The 17,690-nt window shown below is 33.6% G+C and overlaps 1 non-coding gene and 1 pseudogene across 1 annotated transcript; both read left to right on the plus strand.

Annotated features, from left to right (window-relative positions):
• The first annotated feature begins 8,850 nt into the window (after positions 1-8,850).
• On the plus strand, positions 8,851-10,280 carry LOC127103135 (delta(3,5)-Delta(2,4)-dienoyl-CoA isomerase, peroxisomal-like; annotated as a pseudogene).
• A 3,735-nt stretch (positions 10,281-14,015) lies between these two features.
• Positions 14,016-14,087, plus strand: TRNAQ-UUG (transfer RNA glutamine (anticodon UUG)). Its single transcript has one exon. It is a non-coding gene; the product is annotated as a tRNA-Gln (tRNA).
• The last annotated feature ends 3,603 nt before the right edge of the window (positions 14,088-17,690 follow it).

The raw sequence follows: 17,690 nt of genomic DNA on the forward strand, positions 1-17,690 counted from the left end.
TCATTGGCGAGAGACATAAGTCTTTGGGACCACCTTAAACAACCCTTGTTTTCTTTGAAGATAAGAGACTACGGCAAGTGCGAAACAAACCACTTGTATAATAAAGGCGCATAACAAATAATAGTTCCACCTCCTTTAGAAATCCTATGATGAATGGAGAAATAGGTGTCACCAAGCAAAGTTGGAACTGGATTTCTAATCAATAAGATCCTCATAGCATTAACATCAACAAAATTGTCAATGTTGGGAAACAAGACCAAACCATAGATGAGTAAGGCAAGAATAGTTTCAAAGGCCACTATGCTATTAACATTAGCAAAAGAAAAAGCTTTCTCAATCAAATTTTTTGAAGGCAATCCTATGATACCTCCTTTGACAGTGAGATTATCATCTATGTCAAACTTCCTCAGGTGAATGGATTCAGTAATAACTCGAGACTCAAGAATTCCCTCCACCTCACTAAAAGAAACTCTATCCAAAACTGGCATACCCAAAAGATAAGCATACTCCTCCATGGTAGGCAACAACTGATAATCGGGGAAAGTGAAACACCGATAAACAAGATCATAAAACTGAACCAAAGTACAAAGAAGGCCATCCTTAACATGAGTAGATAGAACATATAAAAGTCTCCCAAAACAGTCTCTGAAATCCTTAGGATCATCCACAAAAGATTCTAACTTCCTTAATTCCATGAGACCGGGAGATCTAAAACTGTATTTCCGAGTATTACTTCTTCCAATATCCATGATCAAAAAATTCGTGATGTTTGCAAAGAGAGTCTCTAATTTCCTTGAAAATTGAGAAAAATTATTATGAATGCAATGAGAACATGATGTAACAACCATAAATAATATCACACAAAGCACACAAACAAGGTCCAAAGGTTCGGAGTCACGAAGATGGAGCCAAGGTTAAGAACCAACCCACAATGTGTGTGCTAAGGGTATAACTACCTGTAGAGAAAGGTTCTAAAAAGTTCCCATAGTCATAATCCCATCTAATGGATATTATCGGCTTAAACGACTACTCGCCAACCAATAATATTCTTAAGAGAAACTCTTCCAAGTGTAGTATCGCGTAACAACTAATTCAAGTCTACACCTGAATAGCCACCGCACTACATCCTAAAAGGACAAGATTGGTTAAGGGTTCTAAGGTCCTCAGCTTCCCAGGCTCCCAGGTCAGATAAAGTAATGCCAATTACGACTACTCGCACGACATCAGTAATCCCAAAGGGGCCTCCGTTTATTGGGGGATCTCAAGTCAGCTTATTAAGGATTAACTCCACATAAGCCAAACATGACTATACCATCCTCCTATCATAAGAGCTATCAAGTCTAGGTATAGGACTTATCTCACCATACAGAGATCACCAAGCACCAGATAGAATAAACAATAACAAACAACAACAAGCATAATATACACACATAAACAAAGATAGGCTAAACCCACTGAAGACTACTCCCCAGCAGAGTCGCCACTTTTCTATAACGGTAAATTTTTTTAGATTAAGCTATTGATTAACTTAACTCATAAAGCAAGAGTCACCACCACGCTTTTATTGTTTCCAAAGGAAAAGAGAAAAAGTACGACCAAAACCCTAAGAAGTTTTAAAACAAAACTAATAAAAAGAGATAAGGGTCCGATGATTAGTTATGCAAAGGGAAGGTATTAGCACCCTAAACATCCATGGTACTCCATAGGAACCTCTTTGAAAATATGTACATTTTAGTTTGAAAAGGGTGTTATTTGTAAAATATTGGAGATATGGGAAAAGAAATATTTTTTTTATGATTTTTGGTGTTTGCAAGACTTTTGAAGTCTCATGTCTACGTACCAACAAAGCAAAATGGAGGTTCAAAACCTCGTAGTTCGTGGTAAAAATATAAAGATGTTTGTTTTGATTCATTTTTAATGAGAATACATTTTGTCATTTTTAGGATAATACTCAATTAGTCACCCACAAGTATGAGAACTTTGCATCATCATGAGAAGGGCTCCAACTTGGATAAGGATCAACAAATATGCCTAGATCTCTTGGATGGAAATGAATTATCATCAATACTATGGAGATAGGAGAATTATATCTCAACTATGGAAATGACTCATGTCTAAACCTTGAGAAAAGTTTTTAAAAGGAAAAGAGTGCACAAAGGGCACAAAATGATTTACATGAGTTATGCATCTTTTAAGTCTTTTGAAATTGGTCTATATATGGTTAAGATGGATTAACATTTATTAGGAGAAATTTTTGAAAATCACTTGAAAAAAAACAAGGTTTGTTAAGAAAATGGTTCAAGTTAGAAATTAAGAATTTTGGAAAAAAAGAGAGAGGAGATTTTGAAAATTAAAGAAGAAGAGGAGAAAAAGAGACTACCCTAAAGCATAAAGTAAAAGCTAGGGAGGAAATATCTAACCAAGAGATAGCAAGCTTTATGACATAATTCAAGCAAGAATTCCCTCCTTTGGATTAAGCCTCAAGCAAGCCGGAATAAGCAAAGAATAATCATGCATCAGATGAAACCAAAGTAGCAAAACCAAGTCTTCACAGAGAAGTTCAAAGTCAAAGGCATCAGATGAATCCCAAGGTCTCAAATCATAATCTCCCAAAGCAAAGGTCAAAGTCCTAGCTCTAAGTCCATAACTCCATAACAATGCTAAGGATAGTAACCTTAAGTCTATGAATCAAGAGAACCAAGTTTCTTTTTAGGTTTTTCTTTATTAATGTTTTCTTTACAAGGGTATAAAAGAAAAGTCCAAATGGACAAAGAACAAATGACATAATCACAAATAATACGATATGGGATGCTAAACATAAAGTATAAAGTAAATGACATAAAATAAAATAGCATAAAGTAAATGACATTGAAGTAAAAGTTAATACAAGTAAAATGCTAGTAAATGATGTTAGTAATAAAAAACGAAAGATGGTTTGGTCATTTTTTGGAGAACATTCAACTATTCACCCACAAGAATGAAAACATGAACCTACACATCATTATGAGAAGGGCTCCAACTTGGATAAAATCAACAAGTATGCCACTAGTTCTCGCAAATGAAAAGGGAGCAATATTTTCACACAATACCATGAGGAGTAAGAGACATACAATCTCACTTATAAAAATGCCTTTGCTTTCGGGACAAATTTAGCGCTATGTTAAACAATCGTAATTGGACTTATGTAGAAGTAACAACTATTTGAGGTCGGTCAATAATAATGTTAGTGTTAATACATGCTAGAGAAATGCTATGTAAATCATTCTCCTAAAGTCATGCCACAAAAAGAAAAGAAAAGAAGGAACGATCAAGCACAAAGACTAGAAGGATGGTCTATTACTTCAATCCATACTTCATGATACTTGTTAAAAACTTATGCATCAATCCAAAGTACCCTAAATGATCCATGATCAATTAGGAGGTAGATTTGAAATGATGAAAGTTCATCAAGCACCAATCCAGACATCATGAACAAGATGGACACAAACTATCCAATTGATCAAATGGGAAAGAAAGAGATGAAGAAGAAGGGGACAAGAGAGGTCACACCCAAATTAGACCAAAAGTTTGATCAAGTCATCATCAAAATTAATCATCCATTTTGGTGGATTAGGGTTTTCACCCTATCAACATCCAAGATCCATTGAGTTTGATGAGAATTATGATTCAAACCATCATGATCTAAGGCCAACCGAAGTTCACAAAGGTCACACAAATATAAAGTGCAATTAAATTGGAACAAAAGTGCACCAAAAGTATTTTTAAATGAATTTTAAAATAGAAATAAAATGAAAATTCCATAAAGTCCTTCAAAACACTAAATAAATAGCTAAGAAAGTTATGGAAGGTTGGAAATAAAATAAGAAGCATGTAATAAATTTTTTAGAATTTAAAAATGCAGAAAAGTATTTTTAAAACAATTAAAACAAAGGTGAAAAGATAAAATTCATGAAAAAAAGAAAATCATTGAAATAAAATGTGAAAAAATAAAAACCAGATGAAGACAAATAAAAGAGAATTTCAGAAATTATTTTGGGATTTTTTGGATAAAAAAAGAAATTACTATGAATTTCAAAGAAAAACAAATTAAAAATAATAAAAGAAAAATAATTAAAAGTTAGAAAAACACGGAGCGTTTGATCACGCCTCATTAATTGACGTGGCAGATCCAACACTCCTCAAATTAAGATGCACAGTGGAACGGGATACAAGCTGCACACGAGATCCAATTCAAAACCAGCCAATCAAAACATTTCGTTTGTCCAACGGGTCTGGCCAAACTCAGACGACCTGGAACACTCCGGTCATCTTCTCCGGTGAGCTCTCACCGGTGTTTCATCATTTGGTAAATTCAGAACACGAGACCACCACCATTATGATCTTCTTCTCATCCCGAATTCCACCTTATGCTCCAAATTCATTTATCTAAATTGAGCAAAGGGAATTTCAAAGAAGTTTCAAAAGAAAGCAAACCATAAAAAATTAAATTAAATGATGAACACGACCAATCAACACCAGATAAGTTAGGGGAAAGCATCAGAGAGTGAATGACTATATTGTGGTAACTTATTTGAGTTCAAATGATGCTCATAACTACCTTGTTCAAATGGTGATCAGAAGTTGATGAAGCTCGATTTGGTTAGAGCACTTCAGAAGGTCTCAGAGCTTGGGAATTGTTGCAAAAGCTTCAGAGGATACCAAAGATGCTAATGGAATCAAGAAATTAGGTTGAAATAAATTGGAATTCAAAACACGATAATTGAGTTTTTCTGGAAAATCTCAAGTTGCAGCAGCGATTTCTTGGCTCTCAAAAGCTTAAAAATGAATGCAGTAACTTCCTCTATTTATAGGGAATGTGTTTGGATCTGAATACATGTGGAATGATGTTGAATTCGTGCAAAACAAATTTGATCCGAATGCGAGAAAAATGTGACTTGCAACTCATCAAAACTCAGGCAAATGATGCGTTTCAAAGGTCAATTAACTTATGGAGACTTGGTTAAACATGTTTAGGTCCAAAACACATTCTAATTTGGCTTGGAATTGAGATTAGTGAAGTTCAAATTTCGGGCAATGGTGATTTCTTCAGTTCCAAGTTACCATGTTCAACCCAAATGGGCATCTTGCTCAGGAGGCGTTTTGGTCCCATTCTTTTTGCAATGTGTTGATATCATAACAAAGATTACACTGTGCTAAGAAAGTTTGAATTTGGATGTTTGAGCACAAAGTTGTGTCATGTTGAAGTTGGCATGAAAAACTGATCATATAACTTAGAAAAGTTCAAGTGTTCCATGACTGAAAATGACCTATAATGTCTCAATGAATTCCATGGCCTTCCAAGCATATTTTGACCTTGATCCTTGAAGAAAACTTGTAGAGGGAATCACAAATGACATTGTGCAAAAAGCATCAGTCTCAAATGTTGAAAGTTGAAGAAGTTATGAATCTTGAAAGTTGAGAAAAATTCACTTGAAAATAAGTTAAATTTCACTAAGTCCACAAATTACCTATAATGTCTCCAAACTTGTGATGATCCTCCAAGCACAATCGGATCTTGTCATGTAAATAGAAGTTTTATAGGATGTTGATAAGAGTCAAATGAAAAAATAATAATTCAAAAATGTTGAGAATTGAAGGAGTTGTGATCCTTGGAACCTTGACTTCAAATGTTGACTTTTTGGTCAAACCACTTGGAACAAGCTTGTGTACTTGGACTTTCCTTGCATTTCAAAGCACATGGATGATCATGTGAACTCAAAATAAGGTGTCCTTGATTGCCTCTTGATTATATTTCTCAAAGCTTGAAGTTTCTTATTGAAGAAGGCATGGAAATAAACACATGAACCTTTGACTTTCCTTGAGAAGTAAGCAACAAAACTTTGAGATGCTCTTGATTGAAAAGCCCTACCTTGAACAATAAAGTTAATAAAACATATTTTTGATATTTTTATTAGTGATTAGATAAGAAATTAATCATATAAACAAAGGTAAAACACCAACAAAGAGGTGCTTGGTGATCCCTACAAAAGGCAAACTCAAAGATGAGAGGGGGGAGGATCAAGATGTGACCTTGTTTGTGTGCAAGGATGCCAATGGTATGTGGGATCTTAGGGTTAAAAATTAGGGTATGACACATAGGCCTCCATTTCTTAGGTAGGCTTCTGAGAATTTTCTTCAAATGATCTGCAGTTGAGTAGCCTTTGTCCAGAACCTTCAGTCCTGCAACAAGAGTTTGAAACCTTGAGAACATGTTCTCAACAGTTTCATTATCTTCCATCTTGAAGGCTTCATACTTTTATATCAAGGCAAATATCTTGGTTTCTCTTACTTGAGCATTTCCTTAATGAGTCATTCTTAGAGAATCAAATATAGACTTTAATGTGTCTATGTTGGTGATATTTTCACACTCAATGTATGAAATAGCATACAACAAGATGGTTTTTGCTTTATGATGATTCTTGTAATATTTCTTTTGCTGATATGCCATCATTCTTACTTATACCTTGTTACCTCTTCCATCTACATGATTAATATAGCCATTAACTACCATATCCCATAGATTCACATTGTGACAAAGAAAAAACTTTTTATTCTATCTTTATAGTAATCAAAATTTTCTCCATAAAAAACTGGAGGTTTTGCACTATAATGATCTATATCTCTATCAGTAGGTGTATAAGGTGGAAGGATAACAGTCGTTGTGTTTCATAAACTAGATCTTTATCTGAGACAATGGAGTGTTTGATACGCAACCAATTCCAGAACCAGAGCTATGATGCCAATTTAAGGTGACGAGAAACACAAGAAAAGGGTTTTGAACTGGGTTTCTAAAAACAATTTTTTTCTATCCAACACAACAAACAAAAAACAAAGAACAAAAATAATGAAAAAATTATTTTTATCCTGGTTCACTTTTAACTAAGCTACATCTAAGACACACAGTGTAGTGGAAGGAATATTTGATGCTGTATTGTTTACTATTTTTCTCACGTAAAAACTTTTGAACTTATCTTCAATATTCAAAGGATTCTTAAAGTTAGGTGATGAAGCATGCATAAGAGAAGAGTAAGAATCTGGTTGAGAGAATCTTCAGAAACTTGGTCTTCAGAGACTTGATCCAGTGCATAAAAACCTAGTCTTTATAGTCTGGTGACACAATTCAGAGTTGTTTAAGCATAGAGCTTTAGAGCATATCAACTTCAGAAGCTTTAGAGTTACAAAGCTTAGGATGATAAAAAATTATAAACGTTGAGTGCAGAATCCAGAGCTTGATTATTTTCTAAACACATATTTCAATGTCAGAGTGCGTAAGATTCAGAATCTGATGATGTCACACATCATTTAATCAAAGTCAAAACTTGTATAAGAAATATGCACACTAAATTAAATAATTAGGGTACACAATTGTTCTCTAAGATTCTATATATTGTTATCATTAAAAGATAAGGCTAGATGCATAACATAATCGTGTTCTTACAATCTCCCCCTTTTTGATGATGAAAAAACCATACATTTTGATGAAATTTTTTTACATGGTTTAATTACATAAAAACATCAGAGTGAGGTTCGTAACCCCCCCTGAATCTTATACTATTAAAATTATTTCTCAACTCAAAACTTCAGAGTAAGGTTTGCAAGCTCCCCCTAAGTTTAAGATTTAAAATGAAAAAAATAACTTCCCTGAACGAGGAAGCCCGGTTTACATATCTTCTGATCTTTCTTGATTTCAAGTATTAGAAAGTATGGTTATCAGAAGACTATCTTGTCAGAGTCTTGATTGAACATGTATCAGAACTTTATTAGAAATTCTAAATTTCTTGTATTAAAGTCTGGTTGGAAACTTGCTTGAATAAGAGTTGGTTTAAAAACCATATACGTCTGGTTAATGTGTTTCTAATTATAGAGTTATGGAATTTCTCAACCACCTGGTTAACTTAATTGAAAATAATAATGGTGAACTTATACGAAGTTCCTAGAATAGTGATCAGAGTCAGAAAATAGAAGTCTCATAATCAAGTGTTTGGGATTCAGAAGGGAAATAAGTATATCAAAATCATATCCACTCTTCTCCCCCTTTGTCATCAATAAAAAAAAAACTGAAAGATAAAGACAAAGTATAAACATAACAAAAAACTTCATTTCATCCAAAAATCAAAAACTACAGAAATGAAAGTAAAAATTAAAAGCGAAAGTAACAAGTTTTGTGAAAAGGGTTTCTAAGAAGGAGGTGGCAATCTGGATAGAAATGCTTGAAGCATCCCTTCGATCTTGGTGTTAGTTTCAGCCTTTTCCTTGAACATTTCATCTTGCTTGTCCAGGCGAGATCTAACAACTTGATTCTCATTCTTCAGCTCTTGCAGTGTCTTTAGCACCAGGGGAATATGTTCATAATCAGAGTCTTCAACTTCCACAATTGGTTTTGTTCCAGATAGAGTTTCTATTTCAGATATAGGTGGGGGAGTGGCTACGACACCAACTTCTACTTTAAAAGTGAGAGATTATGGGACATGAGTTTCTAGAAGGGGAAGATCTCTTGGAGGAGATCTTGGAGTAAACAGTTCCAAAATAAGCTCTAAAACCTCAGAAAGCTTGTCATGAAATATTTTATGAGAAGCTGTATAACATAGTTCCTTCAGCTCCTAGGAGCGCGAGTTAATCCATATTCTGAAATCATCCCATATGACATCCTTCTGAGCCGGACTGACACATTTTATGGAATCTTATACTATAGAGTGTAGACGCTCATTTGCTTCTGATTCGAACTGCCGAACTAGATCATCAATTTCATAAGGGTCAGTGATAGGGTGAGGTTTAGGTTCATATTCTATTTCAGTATCACATGAAATACCTATGGGTTGGTCAGTAGAGTAAAAAAACTAATAAATTGACCAATAATCAATTAATTAATTATCAATCTAAAAACAAGTTAAGAGTAAAAAATATATAATTTGTTTTGTTTGTATTTGAGAATATTCAAACTTTAGAAATGGTTAAAAAAGTAATCTATTATAAAAAGTACTTAATTTTTATATGTTTGGACTAAACGTAGGATATGCCACCATCGAAATAATTTTATGTAGTTAATCGAAAATATTATTAATTTAAAAAAGTATTAAGATATTTGGTTATGGTGAACAAATTTATTGATTTTGTTTGTATATAATTTTAATAATTTAGAAAGAATTACACAAAATAGTTCTATGATGTAGTGGTTAGAACTCATGACTTTGAATCCCGCGACCTTGGTTTGACTCCCGCTAGGACCTTCTTTTTACTTTATTTTTTATTGAATATCATAGTGGGTATACATCTTATTATTATACTTGTCAAGCATAGTGAATTAGATATCGTTGAAGTTATTTGCTAAGGACGACAGAAGAGAAATTCAAAACCCTAGAAATTTTTAAGAAAATCCTTAAATCTGGTGTGATTTATCTGAATCTTAATCCTCTCGCACAACACAACGCTCTCATGCATGATTTCTTCTATGAATTCCCCAAATCCCTCTATGCACTCTATCACAATTCTGATGTCAATGTTATTATTTTGTCCAGCGCCTACAAACAATTATGCTCCGTCATCGATCTTTCCATTTTGAATTCTACCACTAGGGAATTGTCTCGGGAGAGTCTCTGTCACTAGATCTTGGTGATGCAAGATTTCATTATAGCTCTGGAATGATGCCATAAACTTGTGATTGCAATTATACACAGAGGCTGCATATGTGGTGGAATCGTTATCATAACAGCCTGTGACATAAAGGTTTGTAAAGAGGATGCATTTTTTCAGTGAAAGAGGTGGATTTGGCTTTGGCTGCTGATATGGGATCACTTCAAAGGCTTTAGAGTATTGTTGGTACTGGAAAAACGATGAAGTTGGAATTGACGGCTAGAAGGTTCTACGATTTGGAGGCAAAAGACCTGGATTTGGTAACCCTTGTTTTTTATCCGCAACATGAGTTGGATGAGGGTGTTAGGGAACTTGCTCAGGGTTGGTTTCTTTTTCTTAATCTCTCTTTTCATTCATTAGTGTTAATTATATAATTGAATATTGTTATGACTTATTATAAAACTAATTAGGCATACACATGAACTGCTAGCAAGTCACCAATTGCAGCTGTTGGGACAAAGGTTGTGTTACTTAAAAGTAGGGACTTCATAGTGGATTAAGGATTGTATTTTGTTGCAACTTTAAATTCTGCAAGATTGTTATCCAACGACTTAGTTGAATTAGTTGCGGTTGTGAAGCATAAACGAAGGTTAGTTTATTCTAATATCTAATTGCTCGATATGTATTCGATGATGATCAATATAAGATAGATACAAATAAGACATTTGGGGATCATCCTCTTCAATTTATATCTCATGACTTCTCAAAGAACTCAAAAGTTCTTCAAGATTTATGTTGTTAAGATCCTTAGAAAGTTTTAGCGTCGTTACCATATGCCTTCATCTCTTGGGTAAACTTCTGATAATTTTCTTCACATGATCTACAGTTCAGTAGCCTTGGTCTAGAATCTCCAGTCTTGAAAGAGGAGTTTGAAACTTAGAGAACATGTTCTCAATAGTTTCATTATCTTCCATCTTGAAGGCTTCATACTTTTGTATCAAGGCAAGTGCCTTAGTTTCTTTTACTTCAGCATTTCCTTCATGTGTCATTCTCAGAGAATCAAATATAGACTTTGATGTGCCTCTGTTGGTGATCTTTTCATACTCAGCGTATGAAATAACATTCAATAAGATGGTTCTTGCTTTATGATGATTCTTGTAATCTTTTTTTTGCTGATATTTCATCATTCTTCTTTCCACCTTGTTACCACTTCCATCTACAAGATGGATGTAGAAATTAACTACAATATCCCATAGATCCACATCGGGACCAAGAAAAAACTTTCTATTCTATTTTTCCAATAATCAAATTTTCTCCATGAAAAACTGGAGGTTTTGCACTATAATGATCTCTACCTCTATCAGCAGGTGTAACTGGTAGAGGGATAACAACCATTGTGTTTCATAATCTCGATCTTTATCTGACACGATGAAGTGTTTGATATGCAATCAATTGTAGAACCAGAACTCTGATGCCAATTGAAGGTGACGAGAAACACAAGAAAAAGGGGTTTGATTGGGTTTCTAAAAACGAAAATAGTTTCTTCCCAACACAACAAACAAAAAACAAAGAACAAAAATAATGAAACAATTATTTTTATCCTGGTTCACTGTTAACTAAGCTACCTCTAGTTCACCCGCCAAGGTGACTTTGCCTTATCAGCAATGACTTAATCCACTATAATCAAACTTGATTGCAATACAGAGACCAACTGTCAATGTCTTCTTGAGTATTCTGACTAAAACCTAGTCACTAAAGGAAAAAATATAATCAAACATATTGAAATACAAAGTGTGTTTACAAAATGCTTCTAAGAAAGTAGAATACACAAATGAATAGTAAGTATATCAAACAAAATATATTTTATGAAAAGTATGAACAAAAGTTATCGTGTGTGTTTTCTTTTCTCTCAAATGTTTTACAAAGACACTGTTCACGTATATGATGATTCCTTATAGTGTAGCAGCTATTTTCTATTCTTCCAAGTCTACTTTATATAGGCAATTCAAATACCCGTTGGAGGGTAGAATTGGAATGCCAAAATGCAGATGTATCCTTGCATAATGGCTTGTGAAAATGGTACAATAGTACAAACCTTAGCCTACACAATCAATATAGTGGAAGGAATATTTGATGTTGTATTATGGACTATTTTTCTCACGTAAAACCTTTTGAACTTATCTTCAATATTCAGAGGCTTCTAATGGTTAGGTGATGATACATGCATAAGAGAAAAGTAAGAATTTGGTTGAGAGAATCTTCAGAAACTTGGTGTTCAGAGACTTGATCCAGTTCATCAGAACCTGGTCTTCAGAGTCTGGTGACACTATTCAGAGTTGTGTGAGCATAGATCTTCAAAGTATATCAACTTCAGAAGATTCAGAGTTGCAAAGCTTTAGATGATCAGAAATCAAAAGCATTAAGTACATAATCCAGAGCTTCATTATCTTGTAAACACATATTTCAGAGTTAGAGTGCATTAGATTCAAAATCTGATGACGTCACATGTTATTTAATTAAATTCAAAACTTGTATAAGAAATTTGCACACTAAATTAAATAATTGTGTTACACAATTGTTCTCTAAGAGTATATGTATTGTTATCATCAAAACATAAGACTAGATGCATAACGAAATCTTGTTCTTACATTTCCCCCTTTTTGATGATGACAAAACCATAAATTTTGATGAACAATGTTTACATGTGTTAGTTACATAAAAACACCAGAGTGAGGTCCGTAAGCTCCCCCTAAATATTATGCTATTAAAATTGTTTCTCAACTCAAAAATTCAAATTAAGGTTTGCAAGCTTCCCCTAAGTTTAAGATTTAAAATAATTTTAACACATAAAATATTTCAATCAGCATGAAAGAAATAACTTCCCTGAACGAGGAAGCCTGGTTAACATATCTTCTGATCTTTTTTGTTTTCAAGTATTAGAAAGTCTGGTTATCATAAGACTATCTTGTTAGAGTCTTGATTGAACATGTATCATAACTTGATTAGAAATTCTCAATTTATTGTATTAAAGTCCGGTTAGAAACTTGCTTGAATCAGAGCTGATTTAAAAATAATATACGTCTGGTTAACGTTTTTCTAATTATAAAGTTCTGGAATTTCTGAACCATCAGGTTAGTTTACTTGAAAATAATAAATGTGAACTTATTCAAAGTTTCCATAATAGTGATCAAAGTCAGAAAATAGAAGTCTCATAATCAAATGTTTAGGATTTTGAAGGGAAATAAGTATATCAAAATCATGTCCACTTTTCTCCCCCTTTGTCATCAATCAAAAATAAAAACAGAAAGATAAAGACAAAGTATAAACATAACAGGAAACTTCATTTCATCCAAAAAGAAAAAAGTACATAAATGAAAGTAAAACTTAAGAGCGAAAGTAACAAGTTTTGTTAAAAGGGTTTCTAAGAAGCAGGTGTCAATCTGGACATAATGGATTGTAGCATCCCTTCAATCTGTGTGTTGTTTCAGTCTTTTCCATGAACTTTATTCCTACTTGTCCAAGCGAGATCTAACAACCTGATTCTCCTTATTCAGCTCTTGCAGAGTCTTCAGCACTAGGGAAATGGGTTCATAATCAGAGTCTTCAACATCCACTATTGGTTTTATTCTAGATACAATTGCTATTTCAGATATAGGTGGAGGCGTGACCACAACATCAACTTCTACTTCAAAAGTGAAAGACTATGGGACATGAGTTTCTAGAGGGGGAAGAGCTCTTGGAGGAGATCTTGGAGTAAATAGTTCCAAGAGAGGCTCTAAAAACTTAAAAAGCTTGTCATGATATCTTCTATGAGTAGCTGTATAATGGAGTTCCTTCAGCTCCCAGGAGTGTGAGTTCATTCATATTCTTAAGTCATCCTATAGGGAATCACTCTGAGAAGGATTGACACATTTTATGCAATCTTGTATTACAGAGTGTAGACGCTCATTTTTTTCTGATTCGAATTGCAAAACTATATCATAAATCTCCTAAGGGTCAGTGATAGATTGAGGTTCAGGTTCAGGTTCAATTTCAGTATCAGATGAGATATCTATGGGTTGGTCAGAAGAGTAAAAAAACTAAAACAACTAATAAATTGACCAATAATCAATCAATTAATTATCAATCTAAAAACTAATCAAGAGTAAAAAATACATAATTTGTTTTATTTTTATTTGAGACTATTCAAACTTCAAAAATGGTGAAAAAAGTAATCTATTAAAAAAAGTACTTAACTTTTATATATTTGGACTAAACGTAGATTAAACCACCATCGAAATAATTTTATGTAGTTAATAGAAAATATTATAAATTTTAAAAAGTATTAAGATATTTGGTTATGGTGAACAAATTTATTGATTTTGTTTCTATAGAAATTTAATAATTTAAAAACAATTACACAAAACGGTTCTATGGTGTAGTGGTTAGCACTCAGGACTTTGAATCCTGCGACCTGGGTTCGACTCCCGGTAGGACCTTCTTTTTACTTTATTTTATTTATTGAATATCATAGGGGATCTACACCATATCATTAATCTTGTCAAGCATAGTGAATTAGATATCATTGAAGTTATTTGTTAAGGACGACGAAAGAGAAATTCAAAACTCTAGAAATTGTGCATTTGTGGTGGAATCAATATCATAACAACCTGTGACATAAGGGTTTGTATAGAGGATGCGTTTTTGTCAGTGAAAGAGGTTGATTTGGCTTTGGTGGTTGATTCGGGGTCACTTCAAAGTCTTCAGAGTATTGTTGGTTTCGGCAACTTGATGGAGTTGGCTTTGACGACTATATGGTTATCTGGTTTGGAGGGAAAAGACCTGGATTTGGTTTCCCATGTTTTTTATGCGCAACATCAGCTGAATGAGGGTGTTAGGGAATTTGCTCAGGGTTGGTTTCTTTTTATTAATCTCTATTTTCATTCATTAGTGTTAGTTAGATAATTGAATATTCTTGTGACTTATCATAAAACTAATTGGGCACACACAAAAACTACAAGCAAGTCACCAGTTGCAATAATTGGGACAAAGGTTGTGTTACTTAAAAGTAGGGACTTAACAGTGGATCAAAGATTGTATTTTGTTGCAACTTTAAATTCTGCAATATTGTTATCTAGTGACTTAGTTGAAGCAGTTGCGGCAGTGAAGCAGAAATGGAAGCCAAATTATTCTAAGCTCTAATTTCTCAATATGTATTCGATGATGATCAAAATAAGATGAGATACAAATAAGACATTTGGGACTCGTCCTCTTCAATATCTATCACACCACTTCTCAAAGAACTCACAAGTTAATCAAGAGTTGTGTTGTTCAGATCCTTAGAAGCTTTTAGCGATGTTACCATAGGCCTCCATCTCTTGGGTAAGCTTCTGATAATTTTCTTCACATGATTTATAATTGAGTAGCCTTTGTCTAGAGCCCTCAGTCTGCAACAAAAGTTTGAAACATAGAGAACATGTTCTCAACATTTTCATTATCTTCCATCTTGAAGGCTTCATACTTTTGTACCAAGGAAAATGCCTTGGTTTCTTTTCTTCAACGATTCCTTCATGAGTCACTCGCAGAGAATCAAATATAGACTTTAATGTGACTTTGTTGGCGATCTTTTCATACTCAGTGTATGAAATAGCATTCAACAAGATGGTTCTTGCTTTATGATGATTCTTAACACCTTTCTTTTGTTGATAAGTCATCATTCTTCTTTCCACGTTGTTACCACTGCCATCTACAGGATGAATGTAGCCATTAACTACCATATCCCATAGATCCACATCGTGACCAAGAAATTTTTTCTATTATATCTTTCTAGTAATCAAATTTTCTCCATCAAAAACTGGAAGTTTTGTACTATAATGATCTCTTTCTCTATCAGCAGGTGCAACTGGTGGAGGGATAACAACCATTGTGTTTCACAAACTGCATCTTTATCTGACACGACGAAGTGTTTGATACGCAATCAATTCTAGAACCAGAGCTCTCATGCCAATTAAAGGTGACGAGAAACACAAGAAAGGGGGGTTTGAATTGGGTTTCTAAAAACAATTTTTTTCTACCCAACACAACAAACAAAAAATAATGAAACAATTATTTATATTTTGGTTCGCTGTTAACTAAGCTACCTCCAGTCCACCCGTCAAGGTGACTTCTCCTTATCAAAAAGGACTTAATCCACTATAATCAAACTTCATTGCAACACAAAGACCAATTGTCAAGGTGTTCTTGAGTATTCTGACTAAACCTTAGTCACTCAAGGAAAAAATACAATCAAACAGATTAAAATACAAAGTGTGTTTCCAAAATGCTTCTAAGAAAGTAGAATACACAAATTAATAATAAGTATATCATACAAAATCTATTCTATGAAGAGTATGAACAAAATTTCTCCAGTGTGTTTTCTTTTCTCTCAAATATTTCACAAAGAGAACTGTTCACGTATATGATGATTCCTTAGAGTGTAACAACTCTTTTACATTCTTCCAAGTCTTCTTTATATAGGAAATTAAAAGATCCATTGAAGGGTAGAATTGGAATGCCAAAATGCAGTTGTATCCTTGCATAACGGCTTGTGAAAATGGTATAATAGTATAATCCTTAGCCCACATAATCAGTGTAGTGGAGGGAATATTTGATGTTGTACTGTGTACTATTTTTCTCACATAAAACCTTTTGAACTTATCTTCAATATTCAAAGGCTTCTTATAGTTAGGTGATGAAGAATGCATACGAGAAGAGTAAGGATCTTGTTGAGAGAATCTTCAAAAACTTGGTCTTTAGGGACTTGATCCAGTTCATCAGAACCTGGTCTTTAGAGTCTGGTGACACAATTTAAAGTTATTTGAGCGTACAGCTTCAGAGCATATCAACTCTAGAAGCTTCAGAGTTGCAAATCTTTGGATGATCAGAAACTGTAAGTGTTGAGTACATAATACAGAGCTTGATTATCTTGTAAACACATATTTCAATGTCAGAATGCATAAGATTCAAAATCTGATGATGTCACATATCATTTAATCAAAGTCAAAACTTGTATAAGAAATCTTGACACTAAATTTAATAATTAGGTTACACAATTATTCTCTAAGAGTCTATGTATTGTTATTATAAAAACATAAGGCTAGACGCATAACCAAATCTTATTCTTACAATCTCTCCCTTTTTGATGATGACAAAACCATACATTTTGATGAACAACTTTTACATGAATTAATTACATATAAACATCAGAGTGAGACCCGTAAGCTCCCCCTGAATCTTATGCTATTAAAATTATTACTCAACTCAAAACTTCAGAGTAACGTTTGCAAGCTCCCCCTGAGTTTAAGATTTAAAATAATTTTAACACATAAAATATTTCAATCAGCATGAAAGAAATAAATACACTGAACAAGGAATCCTAGTTTATATATCTTCTAAGCTTTCTTGATTTCAAGTATTAGAAAGTCTGGTTATTAGAAGTTTATCTTATCAGAGTCTTGATTGAACATGTATCAGAACTTGTAGAGTCTTCAGCACCAAAGGTGTGGGTTCATAATCAGAGTGTTTAACATCTATAATTGGTTTTGTTCCAAATACAATTTCTATTTCAGATATAGGTGGAGGAGTGACCACAATATTAACTTCTACTTCAAAAGTGAGAGATTATGGGACAAGAGTTTTTACAGGGGGAAGAGCTCTTGGAGTAAATAGTTCCAATAAAGGCTCTAAAACCTCAAAAAGTTTATCATGAAATCTTCTCAGAGCAGCTGTATAATAGAGTTCTTTCAGCTCCCACGAGCGTGAGTTCATCCATATTCTGAAATCATCCCATATGGCATCACTCTGAACAAAATTGACACATTTTGTACAATCTTGTACTACATAGAGTAGACGCTCGTTTGCTTCTGATTTGAACTGCCGAACTAGATCATCAATCTCCTCAAGGTCAGTGATGGGTTGAGGTTCAGGTTCAGATTCTATTTCAGTATCAGATGAGATGTCTATGGGTTGGTTAGAAGAGTAAAAAAACTAAAAACAACTAATAAATTAACCAATAATCAAATAGTTAGTTATCAATCTAAAACATAATCAAGAGTAAAAAATAT

Source organism: Lathyrus oleraceus, chromosome 7, assembly GCF_024323335.1.
Source record: "Lathyrus oleraceus cultivar Zhongwan6 chromosome 7, CAAS_Psat_ZW6_1.0, whole genome shotgun sequence".
Taxonomy (NCBI): Eukaryota; Viridiplantae; Streptophyta; class Magnoliopsida; order Fabales; family Fabaceae; genus Lathyrus; species Lathyrus oleraceus.